At 27.2% G+C, this 9,120-nt stretch overlaps 1 pseudogene; it reads left to right on the top strand.

Moving 5' to 3' along the window:
* Window positions 1-484: 484 nt before the first annotated feature.
* Window positions 485-1,521, top strand: LOC137234967 (NADH-ubiquinone oxidoreductase chain 2-like; annotated as a pseudogene).
* The last annotated feature ends 7,599 nt before the right edge of the window (window positions 1,522-9,120 follow it).

The raw sequence follows: 9,120 nt of genomic DNA on the forward strand, positions 1-9,120 counted from the left end.
ATATACATCTATATATCTATATTAGAGTTGTGATTTTAACTCTCATACCTATCTATATTAGAATTTTTTATTACTTAAATGAAGTTAAAAGCAGTAATTTTTCAAACACTAATTTTAATTATTTAATATATTACATATTTAAAATTAATTTTTCATAATTTTTTCTAAACTATTAGTATAAAAAAAAAACTCATTTATTTTATAATGAAATTTAATCTTTAATTTTAAAAAAGATAATTTTGCATTCTAAAAATACAATAGAAACCCGTCTATTTTAAATTAATGAATTGCCTGAAAAAAGGGTTATCTTGATAGGATAAATAATGTAATTCTATTACATTCATTATATTTAATGGAATTAAACCATTCCTAAAAGTATCAAAAACTTATGTGCATCTTACACTAAAATATAAAAAGATAAGCTAATAAAGCTACTGGGTTCATACCCCATTTATAAAGGTTATAAATCCTTTTCTTTTTAATTATTAATAATTCTGCAAAAATTATATTCTTTTCAATATTACTAATAAGAACAATAATCACAATTTCATCAAATTCTTGATTAAGAGCTTGAATAGGTTTAGAGATTAATTTATTATCTTTTATCCCCCTAATGAGAGATAGTAACAATAATAATCTAATATCTACAGAAGATTCTCTAAAATATTTTTTAATTCAAACAATTGCATCAGCAATTCTATTATTTTGTATTATTATAATACACATAAATACTTTATTGATACAAAATGATTATTTATTTAGTAAATGGATTTTAATTTCTTCTTTATTATTAAAAAGAGGTACTGCTCCTTTCCATTTTTGATTTCCAACAGTCATAGAAGGATTATCATGAAATAATAATTTAATTTTAATAACATGACAAAAAATTGCCCCTATAATATTAATTTCTTATTTAATTAATATTAATTTTATAAATGTTGTTATTATTATATCAATTATTATTGGTTCTTTAGGAGGATTAAATCAAACTTCATTACGAAAATTAATAGCTTTTTCATCTATTACTCATTTAGGATGAATACTAGCAGCAATACAAATTAATGAAATATTATGAATGACATATTTTTGATTTTATTCATTTTTATCATTTAGTATAATTTTCTTATTCAAAAATTTTGAAATTTATCATATTAATCAATTATTCAATTCATTTTTCAATTTAAAAATTTTAAAATTTATTTTATTATTAAATTTACTATCTTTAGGAGAATTACCACCATTTATTGGATTCTTACCAAAATGATTAGTAATTCAACATTTAATTATAAATAATCAATACTTATTGACAACAATTATAGTAACAATATCATTAATTACATTATTTTTTTATTTACGATTGTGTTTTTCTACATTCACATTAAACTATTATGAGAATAATTGAATATTTTCAATAAAATCAAATAATTTTTTTATTAAATGAATATTAATAATTTCTTTTATTTCAACATTTAGTTTAATTACAATTTCTATTGTCCATCCACTATTCTACTAATATTTGAAGGTTTTAAGTTAAAAAAACTAATAGCTTTCAAAGCTATAAATATTAGTAGAACCTTTTAAGCCTTAGTAATCTAATTACTCCTTTAGATTTGCAATCTAATGTCATTATTGACTATAAAACTAACTTTAATTAAAAAGAAATATTCTTATAAATAGATTTACAATCTACCGCCTAAAATTCAGCCATTTAATTACACCATTGAATATACCATAAATAAATCGCACTTAGTCGCGACAATGGTTATTTTCAACAAATCATAAAGATATCGGAACATTATATTTTATTTTTGGAGCTTGAGCAGGAATAGTTGGAACTTCATTAAGAATTATTATTCGAGCTGAATTAGGTCATCCAGGTAACTTAATTGGGAATGATCAAATTTATAATGTAATTGTTACATCTCATGCTTTTGTGATAATTTTCTTTATAGTTATACCAATCATAATTGGATGATTTGGAAATTGACTAGTACCCCTTATACTAGGAGCTCCTGACATAGCATTCCCTCGAATAAACAATATAAGTTTTTGATTATTGCCCCCGTCCCTTACATTATTACTCATCAGCAATATAGTAGAAACTGGGGCTGGAACAGGTTGAACAATTTACCCTCCTCTTTCATCTACTATTGCACATAGAGGAGCATCTGTTGACTTAGCTATTTTTTTTTTACATTTAGCCGGAATCTCTTCTATTTTAGGAGCAGTAAATTTTATTACTACTGTTATTAATATACGATCAACAGGTATTACATTTGATCAAATACCTTTATTTGTATGAGCAGTAATATTAACTGCTCTTTTACTTTTATTATCCCTACCAGTTCTAGCAGGAGCTATTACTATATTATTAACAGACCGAAATTTAAATACATAATTTTTTGACCCAGCAGGTGGTGGAGATCCTATTTTATATCAACATTTATTTTGATTTTTTGGTCATCCAGAAGTTTATATTTTAATTTTACCTGGATTTGGAATAATTTCTCATATTATTAGACAAGAATCAAGAAAAAAAGAAACTTTTGGTTCTTTAGGAATAATTTATGCTATAATAGCAATTGGATTATTAGGATTTATTGTATGAGCTCATCACATATTTACAGTAGGAATAGATGTAGACACACGAGCTTATTTCACTTCAGCAACTATGATTATTGCTGTCCCTACAGGTATCAAAATTTTTAGCTGATTAGCAACATTACATGGAACTCAATTAACATATTCTCCAACAATACTTTGATCTTTAGGATTTGTATTATTATTTACCGTAGGAGGATTAACAGGATTAGTGCTAGCTAATTCATCAATTGACATTATTCTACATGACACTTATTACGTAGTTGCACATTTCCATTATGTTTTATCTATAGGAGCAGTTTTTGCTATTATAGCTGGACTCATCCATTGATACCCTTTATTTACAGGATTAACTTTAAATCCTATTTGATTAAAAACTCAATTTTTAATTATATTTTTAGGTGTAAAATTAACATTCTTCCCTCAACATTTCTTAGGTTTAGCAGGAATACCACGACGATATTCAGATTATCCAGATGCTTATGCTACATGAATTATCACTTCCACGGTTGGTTCATCTATTTCATTAATAGGAATCTTATTATTTTTATTTATTATTTGAGAAAGTATAATTTCTAACCGAATAGTTTTATATCCTATACAATTTAGATCTTCAATTGAATGATCTCAAAATACTCCCCCATCAGAACATAGATACTCTGAATTACCTTTATTAACTAATTTCTAATATGGCAGATTAGTGCAATGGATTTAAGCTTCATATATAAAGATTTTACTTTTATTAGAAATTAAATGACAACATGAGCCACTTTTAGACTTCAAGATAGTGCATCACCTTTAATAGAACAATTGACTTTTTTTCATGATCATACATTAATAATTTTAATAATAATTACAATATTAGTCAGTTATTTAATATTTATATTATTCTTTAATAAATATACAAATCGAAATTTATTACATGGGCAAACTATTGAAATAATTTGAACGATTCTCCCAACAATTATATTATTATTTATTGCTTTTCCATCACTTCGATTATTATATTTATTAGATGAAATTAATGAACCATCAATAACATTAAAAACTATTGGTCATCAATGATATTGAAAATATGAATATTCAGATTTTTTAAATATTGAATTTGATTCTTATATAATCCCAACAAATGAAATGATTAATAATAATTTTCGATTATTAGATGTAGATAATCGAGTAGTTTTACCTATAAATTCACAAATTCGAATTTTAGTTTCAGCAGCAGATGTTATTCATTCATGAACTATTCCTGCTCTTGGTGTAAAAATTGATAGAACACCAGGACGATTAAACCAAACTAATTTTATAATTAACCGACCTGGGTTATTTTTTGGACAATGTTCTGAAATTTGTGGAACTAATCATAGTTTTATACCTATTGTAATTGAAAGAATTCCTATAAAAAATTTTATTAAATGAATTAATAATAATAATTCATCATTAGATGACTGAAAGCAAGTATTGGTTTCTTAAACCACTTAATAGTAAATTAGCAATTACTTCTAACGAATTTTATAATAAAATTATTTCATAACAAAAAAATTAGTTAAATTTATAACATTAGTATGTCAAACTAAAATTATTAATTATTTTAATTAATATTTTTTAATTCCACAAATAGCCCCTATTAGATGATTAATATTATTTTTTATATTTTCAATAACATTTATTATATTTAGAATTATTAATTATTATTCATTAATTAATCAAACATCTAAGTCTAATTATTTTAAAAATAAAATAATTAATTCATTCAACTGAAAATGATAACTAATTTATTTTCTGTATTTGATCATTCATCAAGAATTTTAAACTTATCATTAAATTGAATAAGTTCATTTATTGGATTATTAATTATTCCATCAACTTATTGATTTATTCCTTCTCGATGGAATATTACATGAAATTTAATCTTAATATCTTTACATAAAGAATTCAAAACTTTATTAGGACCAAAAAGTTACTCAGGATCTACTTTTATCTTTATTTCATTATTTTCAATAGTTTTATTAAATAATTTTATAGGATTATTCCCATATATTTATACAAGAACTAGACACCTAATTTTTACATTAACAATAGCATTACCTTTATGAATCTGTTTTATAATCTATGGCTGAATCAATAATACTCAACATATGTTCGCTCATCTAGTCCCTCAAGGAACACCTAAAATTCTAATACCATTTATAGTTTGTATTGAAACTATTAGTAATATTATTCGACCAGGAATTTTAGCAGTATGATTAACTGCTAATATAATGCTGGTCATTTACTATTAACTTTATTAGGTAATACAGGATCTTCTATTAATAACATAATCATAATATTATTATTAATTAGTCAAATTGCATTATTAATTCTTGAATCAGCAGTTGCAATTATTCAATCTTATGTATTTGCAGTATTAAGAACTTTATATTCTAGAGAAATCAATTAATTTATTTTATAAAATGAAAACACATGCAAATCATCCTTTTCACTTAGTAGATTTTAGCCCTTGACCTTTAACAGGAGCTATTGGAGCAATAATTTCAATATCAGGATTAGTAAAATGATTTCATCAATATGATATTTCACTATTTTTATTAGGTAATATTATTACAATTTTAACTATTTATCAATGATGACGAGATATTTCACTAGAAGGAACATTCCAAGGACTACATACATTACCTGTAACACTAGGGTTACGATGAGGAATAATTTTATTTATTTTATCAGAAATTTTATTTTTTTATCATTTTTTTGAGCTTTTTTTCATAGTAGATTAGCCCCATCAATTGAATTAGGTGTTTTATGACCACCTATAGGAATTAAACCTTTTCACCCCTTCCAAATTCCTTTATTAAATACTATTATTTTATTAACATCAGGAGTGACAATTACATGAGCTCACCATAGATTAATGGAAAATAATTATTCACAAACAACACAAGGATTATTTTTTACAATTTTATTAGGAATTTATTTTAGAATTCTTCAAGCTTATGAATATATTGAAGCCCCATTTACAATTGAAGACTCTATTTATGGGTCTACATTTTTTATAGCTACAGGATTCCATGGAATTCATGTATTAATCGGAACAACTTTTTTATTAATTTGTTTAATGCGCCACTTAAATTATCATTTTTCAAAAACCCATCATTTCGGATTTGAAGCAGCTGCTTGATATTAACATTTTGTAGATATTGTATGATTATTATTATATATCTCAATTTATTGATGAGGAAATTAATAATTTACTAATATCTATAAAATATAACCAATTAATTAATAAATCTATATAATATAATTGTATATTTGACTTCCAATCATAAAGACTACTAATAACAGTAGTATAGATAATTTATTTAATCTTAACAATAATAATATTAATTATAATTATTACAACAATTATCATAATTATTGCATCTATTTTATCTAAGAAAACTTTAAGAGATCGAGAAAAATGCTCACCATTCGAATGCGGATTTGATCCTAAATCATCATCACGATTACCCTTCTCTTTACGATTCTTTTTAATCACCATTATTTTTTTAATCTTCGATGTAGAAATCGTATTAATTCTACCTACAATCATAATTATTAAATTATCTAATATTTTTATATGAACTACTACTTCAATTACATTCATTTTTATTTTAATTATTGGACTTTATCATGAATGAAATCAAGGAATACTAAACTGATCAAAATAATTAAATAAGGGTTGTAGTTAAAAATAACATTTGATTTCCATTCAAAAAGTATTGGTTCTTCAATCTACCTTGAATAATGAAGCAATTTTATTGCATTTAGTTTCGACCTAATCTTAGGTAAATATTTATACCCTTATTCATAATATTAATTGAAGCCAAAAAGAGGCTTATCATTGTTAATGATAAAAATGAGTAAATAAACTCCAATTAAAGAAGTAAGATGATCAAGAAAAAGCTGCTAACTTTTATCTTTTAATGGTTTAATTCCATTTATACTTCTATAATTTATATAGTTTAATAAAAACATTACATTTTCATTGTAAAATTAAAAAAAAAATTTTTTATAAATTTTATTACTATTACTATAATTAATTCATTACATACATATACATATATATATATATATATATATACATACATATATACATACATATATACATACATATACATATATATATATATTCATATATTAATTTTTATATTCAAAAATTTTTTAATTACCCTAACAACTTCAATGTTATGCTCTAAATTTAAGCTATTTGAATAAAACAATAATAATACAATTATTAATATAATAATTCATAAAATAAATAATATTAAATAAATTTTTAAATTATTATTATGAAAAACAAAAAGTAATTGAGAATATTCAATTAAATTATTATATAAATTTTGACTACCTAAAAATTCAGATCAACCTTGATCAAAAGATTTATAAATTATATTTCCTAATATTAAAGGATAATTAATTAATCCATAAGTAGAAATATGAGGTATAAACCATATTGACCCAAAATAATTAACCATTAAATAATTATTTAAAGATTTATTAAAATAAAATAAAGATACATTAGAAATTATATATCCCAATACTCCCCCTAAAATACAAATAAATAATGTTATATATTTTATATAAAAAGGTAAACAAATTATATAAGGAGTAATAAACAACAATCATTTCAATATTCTACCTCCTAAAATTCTTATAATTCGAGGGACCCCAATTTTCGAAAAAGCGGATACTTGTCACCATGAGCCGGCATCTGCTGACCGAAAAGGGCATAGTAAGGGGTACAAACTATGGACTGGTGAACAGAACTCCTCAATGCCTCTGCAATGCTTGGCAAGTGTTTGTCCCACAGAGCCTGGTCATCGTTTAAGTAAGCCCTTATTCCTGCAATTATGGACCGATTAACCCGCTCGCTGGCGTTCGCTTGAGGGCTGTACAAGGCAGTGTATACGTGCTTGATACCCCGTTCTGCAAGCAAGTTATTGAACTGGGATGACTTGAATTGTTTCCCGTTGTCACTTATGATTATTTCGGGTGTTCCGAAAACAGCAAACACACTTTCCCGGAGAAAATCGCATATCCCAAGAGCATTAAAATTCTTTACGGCCTTGAAAAGAGGAAATTTGGTATAGTGATCCAAAACAATAAAGATTCCGATATTACCTTGCTTTGAACGGGGATATGGACCGAGGAAATCGACGTAGAGTTTTTGAAAAGGACGCTGAACGGTGTATTGTACGGACATAGGGGATCGCAGCGTAGCGATTGATGGCTTCGAGGTTTGGCAGGTTTCACAACTTCGGATGTAGTCCTTTACGTCAACCGTCATGTTTGGCCAATAAAAGTTCATTCGAAGCCGTTCTAAGGTTTTTTCTATTCCTCCGTGGCATTTGTTAGGCGGGCGGTGGGCATTCTGTATCACGTTCTCAACCAAGCTTTTCGGGAGCCATAGTTTCCAGTTGTATATCTCTCGCTCCGGGTTACCGTTGGGACATTCGGTCCTTTTATAGACCCGGTCATCAACTATTTGCAAATCAGGTAGTCTACTTTGATTGTTTTTAATATGAACTATTAATTTCTTGTACTCTTCGGACTTAAACTCGGACGATTCTATATCAACTATCGGACGGATCCCTAACTCATTGATTTCTTCGAAGTTTTGGCGGGATAAGGTATCCGGCACTACATTTAAAGAGCCATTTCTGTGCTCTATTTTGAATCGATAACCTTGAAGTTTCAATGACCATCGTCCTAGTCGGGTGGATAGGTCGCTTTGGCACATCAGCCACTGAAGACTGGCATGGTGAGTCACAATTGTAAAATCTTGCCCTTCAACATAGGCTCTGAACTTTTTTAAGCTGAGCATAGCTTCAAGGCATTCTAGCTCCGTAACGCTATAATTGCTTTGAGCCTTGTTGAGTTTTTGGGACTTCGATACCTTCTTCATGCTTCTGCGCCAAAACCGCACCAACACCAAGCTTAGAGGCATCACATTGAATTGTGAATGGCTTTGTGTAGTCAGGACTGGCTAAGACAGGGGCAGAACATAATACTTGTTTCAAATTATCAAACGACTTCTGGGCTTCATCATTCCAAGTGAAATTTTTGTTTTTCTTTAATAAGTTAGTCAAAGGGGTGGCAATGGACGCAAAGTTATCTACGAACCGACGGTACCACCCGGCCATTCCAAGGAATCGCCGAACTTGTTTAACGGTAGTGGGTACTGGATAATTGGTAACTGCGGAAATCTTCTCCGGGTCAGTTCGAAGAGTGCCATTACCCACAATATATCCCAAATACTTCACCTCACTGATGCAAAACTTGCTCTTCTCCACGTTAATGGTTAATCCAGCTTTTCTTAACTGGTGAGCAACGTCGGACAGAACGGACATATGGCTATCAAAATCTTCGGACAGTCTAAGCAGGTCGTTTAATACACTAAAACTTGATTTTTTAATTTGGGTGGAATTACGCGATCCATCAAGCGGCAAAGTGATTGAGGGGCGTTGCATAAGCCAAAGGGCA

This window comes from Eurosta solidaginis, chromosome X, assembly GCF_040869045.1.
Source record: "Eurosta solidaginis isolate ZX-2024a chromosome X, ASM4086904v1, whole genome shotgun sequence".
Taxonomy (NCBI): domain Eukaryota; kingdom Metazoa; phylum Arthropoda; class Insecta; order Diptera; family Tephritidae; genus Eurosta; species Eurosta solidaginis.